The sequence below is a fragment of the Notamacropus eugenii genome, chromosome 3 (assembly GCF_028372415.1).
Source record: "Notamacropus eugenii isolate mMacEug1 chromosome 3, mMacEug1.pri_v2, whole genome shotgun sequence".
Taxonomy (NCBI): domain Eukaryota; kingdom Metazoa; phylum Chordata; class Mammalia; order Diprotodontia; family Macropodidae; genus Notamacropus; species Notamacropus eugenii.
The window spans coordinates 148,566,091-148,576,721 of NC_092874.1; the positions used below are offsets into that span (position 1 = coordinate 148,566,091).

The 10,631-nt window shown below is 37.2% G+C and overlaps 1 long non-coding RNA gene across 1 annotated transcript; it reads left to right on the top strand.

The window, feature by feature from the left end:
• The first annotated feature begins 7,406 nt into the window (after window positions 1-7,406).
• LOC140533407 (uncharacterized) lies at window positions 7,407-10,337 on the top strand. Its single transcript, XR_011976909.1, has 2 exons — window positions 7,407-7,573; window positions 10,308-10,337. It is a non-coding gene; the product is annotated as an uncharacterized lncRNA (long non-coding RNA).
• Window positions 10,338-10,631: the final 294 nt, after the last annotated feature.

A 10,631-nucleotide genomic window follows, 5' to 3' on the forward strand; every position in this document is an offset into this window, starting at 1 on the left:
CTCCTGAGGTTGACAGACGTAGGAGCAGGCTGTCAGAATTATCTGGTAATAGTGATAGACAAAATGCCCTTTCAGCCCCATTCTGGGCCATCCCCTTCTTCTCTTCCCCACCCTTCCTTCTAGGGACATCCTTCATGGTCATTTCAAATAGACTTCACCTGTGGAAAGACAAAAATGTGTAGGAACAGGAGAGTGCAAGACCTGCCTCAGCTGTCTACCACCCTCATCACCACTGCACTCTAAAGGATGGCTAATCCAGGAGAACATTATAATCCAATAAATGTGAAAGACACTGGAAACCTTAGCAAACAGTAGAGAGCAAAGAGTCTGTTACGGTGGCTTAAATTTCGAGCCTTTTCCCCCTCCCCAAACAGTATGTTCCAAAGTATAGAGAGATATTTTTAGCTACGCCTATGGCCAACTGTAGTTTTTCTCCTCCAAAAGAACAAAGCAAACCTAACTTAGAGTATTTTCAGAAAAGAGGGATCAATGACATTTAGACAGATTTCAAAATATATCAGAAGTCTTTCCTAAGCCACCATGTTTGATTATGTGAGTTATTAGGAGTTTGGAGAAACAACCCAGACAAGGGTGGGTACCTGGTGGCTTTTGTCATAGTTCCATGTTTTTTGGTGAATTGGGGAACTGCCTGTTTTCACACTGAATGGTGGAAACAAATACTTCACTTTATAATAAAAAGGGCAATAAAAATTTCCTTATCTACCTAAATGGATCTGAACTAGAACTTCCCTTCCACCTACGAATGGAGCACACTATGCAAGTGCCACATACTGTGTTCTCAAGGCAGAGTTATGTTACCAGGATAAATAGAAAACAAAAGGGAAAAAATGCTTTAATCCCAAATCGCTTCTCTGCTCCCCCCCATCTGAATGGGACAAAGGAATAAAGAACCTACCTATTCTCTAGATTGAAATGGTCATTTCCCAGGATACCATCTTGATCCTCATGCTAGAGAGGCTCAGGGATTGACTTCTATTTCCTGATATTTCACATCAACTCCCATCATGTACTCTGTTTTCTAAACTCAATGTTCCATCTTACCTTTATGCATTAGTAGCAATCATATCCCATACCTGAATATACTCCTTCCTTATCTTTGCATTTAAGGCTATCTTTCTCCAGGGCAGCTAGATGACTCAGTGGATAGAGCACTTGGCCTTTTATCAGGAAGACCTGAGTTCAAATCTGAACTCAGACACTTACTAGCTGTGTGATCCTGGGCAAGTCACTTAATCGTGGTTGCCTCAGTTTCTTCATCTATAAAATGAGCTAGAGAAGGAAATGGCAAACATTCTAGTATCGTTGCCAAGAAAACCCATGAATAGCATTGATGTGCAATGGTCTTTAAAGTCGTAAAAAGTTGGTACAACTGAACAATGACACTCTCTCTCCAAGGCTCAATTCCCGCGTTATCGCCTCAAAGCAATCTTTCCCGATGTCTCCAGCTGCTAGTGTTCTATTTTTCTAAAGTTCTTTTGTTTGAATTCTCCCTTACCTCACTTCATTTTCATCTTTATATTTATCTGTATTTACTATATTCTCCCAATGGAATGTAAGTTCTTTGAGGTCAGGGTCTGTTTTATTTTTGTCTTTGTATCTGTAGCATCCAGTAAAGGGCATTACATGCAGGAAAATAACAATAAAAATAAAACTCAATAAATGTTTGTCAAATTGAATTAAACTGAATGTGGGAGCCTTGTGCTAAATGGTCTGGGTTATATAAATATAACTAATAGTTCATCTGCCCTCAAGGATCTTGTAATCTACCAGGGAAGATAAATATAAAAAGAATTATAACAGTAGTAGGATAAGGTAAATGACCTAAGATAAGAACAAGCAACATCTAATAAAGCATTAGAGATATGGAAGAATATATGACCATCTGTCTTTGGGATTTAACCATCAATACCAACATGGCTGCCATTGACCAGGGACCACTTTCTTTACATATGAAGTCTCCCTGTATTGTGTTCCTTTAACATTCTTGATCCTTACCACCTTTCCTATCCTGCCCTTGATTGGATACAACCAGATAATTACAGTCACTGAGATGGGTTAAATTTTAGGGGATTATTCAGATTCTTGGTCTCCAATTTTAACCCTGGCTGGGGTGTTTCTGCAAAGCATTTAAATTCCCTATGTCACCATTGTCTTGCTAGCATTAAGAGAATAGTTTTCCCTTTATAGTATGAAATGTGCTCACCCTCTTGTTTTCAGGAGGCACAGCTGTGGACCCAATGAATGCAAAGCAACAGTATCAGAAAAGCTCCCCAAAGGAAGATTTGGAAGTGTTTAACAGAAGGATCTGTTTGGCAAAATCAGCTCTTCCTGTTTTCTAATTGTCCCTTCACTATAGCTGCTATCTGGAGGCTCGCCAGTGCTCACCTTTCTCCATCACCACTTGTCCCTTTTTATATCTATGGCAGGGTAGCCTCAAGCAACTTGCCCCATACTGCAATGCTAATGCAGAGCTAGAGAAGGGAAACTCTTAGCTGGGACAGCTTGGTAACTTCATTGGAAAATGCCAGGAAGAAATAGCTTCCAACTGGGAGGCAGAAGATAGTGTGAGCTGCTTCCTTAGACTATTTGGAAAGATGCTTAAACCGCCTTTTAAGTTCACAGATCTTTTTGGTGGTGAAATGCAAGGAGGTAAGAAGTAAAGGCTGTGCTGGTGCCCTTTCCTTTAAACCTAGGATCATAGATTTTGAGTTAGGAAGAATCTTTGAGGTGGTCTAGTCTAACTGCCACCTGCTCCAGAGTAGGACACTGAGGTCAAGGAAGCTAAATGACTAAGGATTTAGCACCTAACACACAATAGGCACTTAATAAATGCTTGTTGATTGATTGTCCATGGTCATACAGATATTAGTTGTCAGAGGTGGGATCTGAGTTCAGTTCCTCTACCTCAAGAGTTAGTCTTCTTTCAACCATACTATGTCTTACTTGTTGGCAATGATCCTAATATTTCTTGGATACCCTGGCTATTTAGTTCCTCAAATGTTTATACAGAAGCCAGGATCTCAGGGATGAGCAAAGGAGAGGAAAATAATCTTAGAAGACATCTGACTGGAGGGAAGAGAAAAATTCTATTTTGCTGTTATGATGAGGCACTGGAGGATTATTTAAACAGGAAGGAAAAATAAAGAGAAAGAGTCCCTGCAAATATGCCTCTCTGGGTGTGTATATATGTGTGTGTGTGACTGTCTCTCTCTCTCTCTGATATATATACGTATATATATACACACACATATACCATATATGTTATATATACACATACCTATATGTATATGCCTACAAACAAGTGTATATATAATACTATATATTATATAGAGAGTATATATGACATACATATGCTATATATTCTTGTATTACATGCTATACTCTATATAGCATAGTACATATACTATATATGTATATTATATGTTATAAAATATGTATATTATATGTATGTGTGAGTATATGTGTAGTTCAGCTGTATTTAATGAACACGTATTAAGCATAAGAGCTGTACAAGACACAGGGATAGGTGTTTGGGATACAAAATCACAACCGGTAGTACGTAACTTAAGGAGCTTATATACTACTATGATGACATAACTTACATAATTAGTAAACTATAAGTAAAAATTGAGGCAGGAGAAAAGTACCAACTGAGGGGATTCTTGAAGGATTCATGGAGGAGGCAGCATCTGAACTGAACTTGAAGGAAGACAGAGATTCTGCAAAGCAAAGATAAGAAGTATGAACAGAAGGAGCCTAAGGAGAAAAGTGGCTCAGCGTAAAGATGCTGTCAGATTGGGAAATGGTGATATGGGGAGAAACAAGCAGGGAGAAAGTGGGTAGGGGAATATTGAAGTAGTGTGGCCAGACAACAGTGGGTACAGTAAGGAAGAAGAAAGGAAGGTAGATATATCATATACTATGGCTATATAAGACTATGATTTGTTTGTTTGTTTTGAATTATTTATGAATTGTTAGTTTATTTTGAATTAAAATGAAGTAGGCACAGCCTAACTCTGACCTCACTAGAGCTGAAGAGGGACTTTAAAGATCATCTAGTTAAATTACTTTATTTTACAAATGAGAAAACTAAAATTCAGGGAGATGAAGGGATTTTTCCAAGCTAACACATTTCAATTCAATTCAATTTAACAAGCATTTTAAAAATAATTTTTGTGTGGAAGGTGCAAGGGATATAAAAGCAATATATAATATTTTAATGATGTTATTTTTTTGCATCTGTGTCACTGCCCGCTAATTCACCTTTTTCCCCTAAAGTAGAAACACTTTGTTTGAAATAAATTAGAGTGGTCAAGCAGAACAAGCCAATTCATTGGTCATATGTGAAAGTGCATTTCATATTTGGCTCTACTCTTGGTTATTTCACCTCTGCCAAGAAGTGTGTGGCATGCTTTGTCATCAACCTTTGGAAGTTATGATTGATAACTGCATTGATCTGAGTTGTGTAGTCATTCAAAAGAGTTTTCCTCTAAATGATTGTGGTCAATGCTATTCTGGTTCCATTCATTTCACTTTGCATCAAATAATTCCAGAAACCAGGAGATCATTCTTTTCATAATTTTCTAAGGTAAAATTATATTGCACTACATTCATATAGCACAATTTATTCATCTATCCCCAAATGATGAGCACCCATTTTGTTTCTAATTTTTGCTATAAAAAAGTGTGGTTATATATTATTGTACATATAGGTCCTTTCCTTTTTGTCTTTGACTTTAGAAGGGTATATGCCTGGTAGTGCTATTATTGGGTCAAAGAGTAAGCACACTTTAATGACTTTTTGAGTATAATTTGAAGTCGTTTTTCAGAATGGTTAGGTCAATTTATAGTTCTACCAACAGTCCATTAGTGTGTCTATACATCCAGAGCCCTCTTTAACAATCGTCATTCTAATCTTTTTGTCATTTTTGAAAATCTAATAGGTACAAGGTTAAATTTCAGAGTTGTTTGAATTTGCATTTCTCATTAATAATTTGAAGCATTTTTTCACATGGTTGTTCATAGCCTGCATTTTTTTAAAAAATTTGAAACCTGTTCATATCTTTCAGCTAATTTTATATTGGTGAATGGCTTTTATTCTTAATATATTTATATTACATATCATGAATCTCAGACTTTTATCAGATAAATTTACTACAAAACCTTTCCCCCAGTTAACTCTTTCCCATCAATTTCTTCCTTAGAGGAACTCTTAACATTCTTTTGTGAGTATGCCCTAGGCCAACATACTTGCGGTCTAATCAATACATTTTTAGTATTTTTGTTACAGTTACACCAGTTGGCTGATGCACAGGCAGCTATCGAGCTCTTACTTAACTCAAAGTCCCCTAGACTTTTTTCTTGGTTGAATGAATGGGAGGAAAGTCCTTTTGACATTTTTTTGATGTTTGGCATCTTGTACTTGCTTCATGTTAATTATCTTTAAGCAGTGCTGAAAAGGGGAGTGGTAAGGGTGGCAACCTTTATTCTGCATTCCTGTTACAGTGGCCAAGATTTCTGTTTTCCTTCCATAGTTTTAGAATATACCTCCAATTACCTCCTGACTAATCTAGATATAATTCTCCTTTGTGAAAGAGTTCTCTTTAATATTGTCGAAAGTTGTTTTTTACTTATTCTATTTTTCCAATACTTTGTATTCCAGTCTTTGAGATTTAGCTTTACCATTGCTGGGCACTTTTCTAGGTCCCTGTCAGTCTAGAACACATCAGATAGTTATATTTTCTTCTACTGTAAGCAGATTGTTTCAGTGCTGTTCCAAATACAGATATGTTTTGGCTACTATGCCTCCTTCAACTCCTGTTTTTGCTCAAGTTCAAATGTCTTGGTTGAATTTACTGAAAATTTAAACTGCAATTTCCCCTTCCTCTCGTTGTCTCTTTCATTTGTGTTGACACCTTTAATCCACCTTATTTTTCTTCTCAATAAAAATAGTGTATCCTTCTTCTCTCAAAGACTTAAAGAAAACTTTAATCAAATTGTTGTTGGCTTTTGATGAACTATTACTTTTTCCCTTACAAGGGGCGTTTGTTCCTGGGGATCATCCAAGAGTGTCCTGGGTAGTTGATTGTTTAGACTTAAAAAAGTGATGGAGAAAGTGTTCTTTAAAATTTTTTGTGTGTGTGTGTGAGGCAATTGGAGTTAAGTGACTTACCTATGGTCACACAGCTATTAAGTATCAAGTGTCTGAGGTCACATTTGAAACCCAGGTCCTCTCAACTCTAGATCTGGTGTTCTATTTACTGTACCACCTAACTGCCCCAGAAAATGTTAATGATGCACATTAAATTTAGAAGTATGTCACACCTACATTTTTCCCCATGGAAAGCTGGTTGTAAAGCATTTACAATCACACACTTAGGACCACTATAAGTTGTTAGAGCTGGAAAGGACTCTAGAGATCATCCAATCCATTCCCTTTATCTTATAAATGAGGAAATCAAGGTCTAGAAAGTTACTTACTTACTTAAAGTTAAGCAACTTGCCTAACATTATATAAGTATTTAGTTGCAAAATTACCCAGAATTTGAAGTCTCCCCGGATTGACTTGTTCTCTTTAATTCTCGAAGTCTGAATTAGTACAACTGCCTCTGTACAATGCACTGTGTAGTTAGGTGTCTTGACAAGTCTACAATATCCTAATATGTTCATCATTCCTGCCTGGTGGCTTTGATAATACTATTGTGTATAAACTAGGATTACAGTAACATTTCATAATTTATAAATTTAAAGCTCTTCTCTTAGTATTTCTATGCTAATGGACTGAGTCGGGCTAATCATTTATTTCCATCTCAGTTCAATCCGGAAGTATTTACTGAGGAACTCCTATGTGCCTAGCATCGTGCTAGGGTTTCATGATGTTAATACCTCATTTAAGGCAGCAAAATCTTGTAGACAAGTGGAGGTCAAAATGTCTGAGTTCAAGACCACTGACTGTGTTTTGGGGGCTTACTCTCTTCTCATAATTCATTTTTTTTGGTAGAAATAGAGGTATAGACCATAATTAAATTACAAATTATCCATATATGCAGTGACTGCATTCTCTTCTTTCTTTCCTTTCCCAAATCCTACAGGCAGTACAGACACAAAATATTTCAAGAATCTAAGAGAATCCAAGGTAAAAGTAGGAAAGAATCTATCAACATCCTGTTAACAATAATTGGTTAACTTAGGGGTTTTGGGCCAGTCCAGACTGAACGACCTGTAAGACTCCATTTGGCCCTAAAGCCTATGATCTTATATGACGTTGACTGGAAGCTCTGAATTACTCAAATAGCTGGATTCAATAAACATTCATTATGTGCTTTTTGTGTCCAAAGAGTCATGGGAGGATCCCACCAATAAAATCCTATTCTGGTTTCTCACAGTGGGTGTGGAGATGGACCTGGTTTCTCAAAGGCTATGGTCCCAGAGCCTGAGCCATGGAACATCTTACCATGCTCAAATCTAAGCTTGGTGACACTGAGTGCCCAGGACTGGTGACATACTATATCCCTGGCAGCTGAGGATTTATGGAGAGGCCCATCACCAGTAGGTGAGTTCCCTTTCCATTCCCTGTGGCAAAAGTCAGGAGAGAGACAGGAGGATATAAAAGAAATCATTTTGGAGAGAGATGGAGGAGTGACGAACAAGATAGAGAAAGGGAGAAGAATAAAAAGGAAAGAGAGAAGAAAAGGAAGAGAGAATGAGGGGATAGGGAAGGAAAAGGTAAAGGTAAGAAGGAAGGAAGAAAAGGATGACAGGAGGAAAGGAGGAAGGAGAGAGAAAGACAGAGAGTTATGTGTGAAAGGTATGCAGAGAAAAGTTCAGAAGGTAATTTCCCACTCTAGTCTTACACACCGTACTCAGTAGGAATCTATATCAACTGTTGATTTAGGGTACTAATTGTCTTTAAATACAATAGAAAGTACTATGCATTAATCATCTGTCTGCCAGTTCCCTAAGCAATGGCTATAATAGGATCAGCTACAAGTCTGTTTCCTATACAGCTACATTTTAAAAGAGGATTTTTATTTAAAAAACAATTATCAACATTTGAAAGAAAATATATGGAGTTTTCTAACAATTTAATGTGGTTTTTATCATATGGATAGCTGAGAGGTTGGTTTTTTTTAATGTGAATGTGAGGCAAAAGTAATTTATTTGGCCGGGAGTGGGGAGGGGAACAGTAACCAGCATGGAACCTGTTTGTTACTAACATTAGAAAAACCTTTCCAAATCATGAAGTCAGCAAAAAATTCCACACCATCTGTAAGACTTTCATCTTTCTCAGGAGCATTTGTAATAGTAGCTACTTACTATGTGCCAGGCATTGTGCCAAGCACTTTACAATTCTTATCTCATTGGATCCTCACAACACCCCTTGAAAGTAGGCTCTATTAGTCTCCCCCTTGTACAGATGAGAAAACTGAGACAAATAGAAGTTGTGATTCTGACTGCAGACCCAGCTCTCTATGCACTCTGGCGCCACCTAGCTGCCTATGGATAATAATGGCAGCTGTTCACAAGATGCTCTCAGGTTCACCATGCATCTCATTTAAGCATCACAACTCCGTGAGGCATGTTCTGCAAGTATTTTGAGAAACTAAGAGAAGCCGAGCGACTTACTGAAAGTCACACAGCCAGTAAATATCAGAGGCAGGATTAAGACCCAGTCCTTTCCTCCTGAAGCCAAATCAGATACACTTTCCACTATCCCACATGGCTTCATTCACTTCTAGTCATTTCTATTTTCTACTCCTCTCTGTAGCCCCACTAACTTAAAGAAACAGAAGGATCCAATCACCAAAAACATTCTCATCTTTCCCACATGAGTCCCACCAAACCAGAGTCCTGTGGTAGCCAGGCAAAATGAGATAGACTGGAGAAACAGAGACTATTCAATTTCTTGATAATATCAAGCATTCATTAAGGCTTATTTCTTATTGGACCTTTATTTCTCAGGCTCTGGGTATACATGCTCCTATTTCTTTAAAGGGCTGGATGCAGCTCACTCCCTGGAAAGTTATTTGGTTTGTGTTATATGAGTGCTTTAAATTAAATGGGTCTATTCTGAAAGTAATGTTTTCCTTTTCTGCTCCAGCTTCTTGTTCATTTGGGGGTAATACTATTCCGGTCCATCTCGTTACCATATAAACTGGGCATTTATAGCTTATGGACCAGGATACAGAGGCCCATGTTACTCTGCTAGAAAAGAATCCCACAAAACTCCTTATGGCTCCTAACAATTTAATGCTTCCACCTTTCCTGTCTTATGAATCCTGCTCCTTGACTTTCTGCGATTGCCTCTGTCATGGTTTATGGTGGTGCATAAGACAAGGACTTTTCCCTCCCTAGAGCTGACTTTATAGAGCATATCTCAAAGGAACAGGAGCAAGAATATGGTAGTTGAAGGGAACATGCCTTAAGGAGACAGATCTTAAGTGGTTTATTGCTAAAGTAGAAAAAAATGAAACAAACAAGGTGCACCTGTACGAAAACTAAAGGCTGCAGTATTTATAGCTGTATGTATAGATATTGTATTGGATAATTTATACTGCCATGAAATTACATATATACATATGTAGACTGTTTCTTTGGAAAATTAATTCTTCTAGTTGCCTATGTAAATTGAGAAAATATGGTACAGATAAAATCAACATTTTTTAGCAAATGTAGTCTTCTGTATAGATACATGTACATATATATACCATATGTACACACACATACAAGATGTCACAAAAGTCTCAGTGCAGTTTTAAGCTTTAATAGCTTTAGAAAAAGTATAAATGCTCCAAACTTTAAAAATTTGGAAGGTTATTTAAAGTAGTGTTGTTTCTTATTAAGAGTCAATATAATCACTGTGATAAATACTGTTCTAGTTGATTTTTCAAACTTTGTAAAATTTTTCATCAGTTGCTACTCAATGACAGAGTGGATTGCCTTTGTAATTTAGCCTTAAGATCATCCAAACAACAAAGTCTTGATCCATACGTGACAGTTTTGATATCACCCACTCCACAAGAAAAAGTCTAGAAGCACCCAGCTGAAGTGGTCAAGCAACAGAATTCCCTCTATAAGTGTCATCCAGAAACTCAGATACACACAATGCATACTAACAGCATACCCTGTTTTGTTAAAATGAAAATTTTAAATTTGTTATTCAAATGTTTATAGAAGCTCTTTTTGTGGTGGCAAAGAATTAGAAATTGAGGGGGTATGCCCATCAGTTCAGGAATGGCTGAACAAGTTGTGGTATATGAATGTGATGGAATATCATTGTTCCATAGGAAATGATGAGCAGGTGGATTTCAGAAAAACGTGGAAAGATTTACATGAACTGATGCTGAGTGAAATGAGAAAAACCAGGAGAACACTGAACACAGTAACAGCAACATTGTTTGAAGACCAGCTTTGATAGACAACTCTTCTCAGCAACGCAATGATGTAAGATAATCCCAAAAGACTCATGATGGAAAATACTATCCACATCCAGAGGAAGAACTATAGAATCTGAATGCAGATCAAAACATTCTATTTATACTTTTTTGTGGCTTTTCCCTTTTGTTCTGATTCTTCTTTTACAACATAACTATTGTGGAAATATGTTTAAT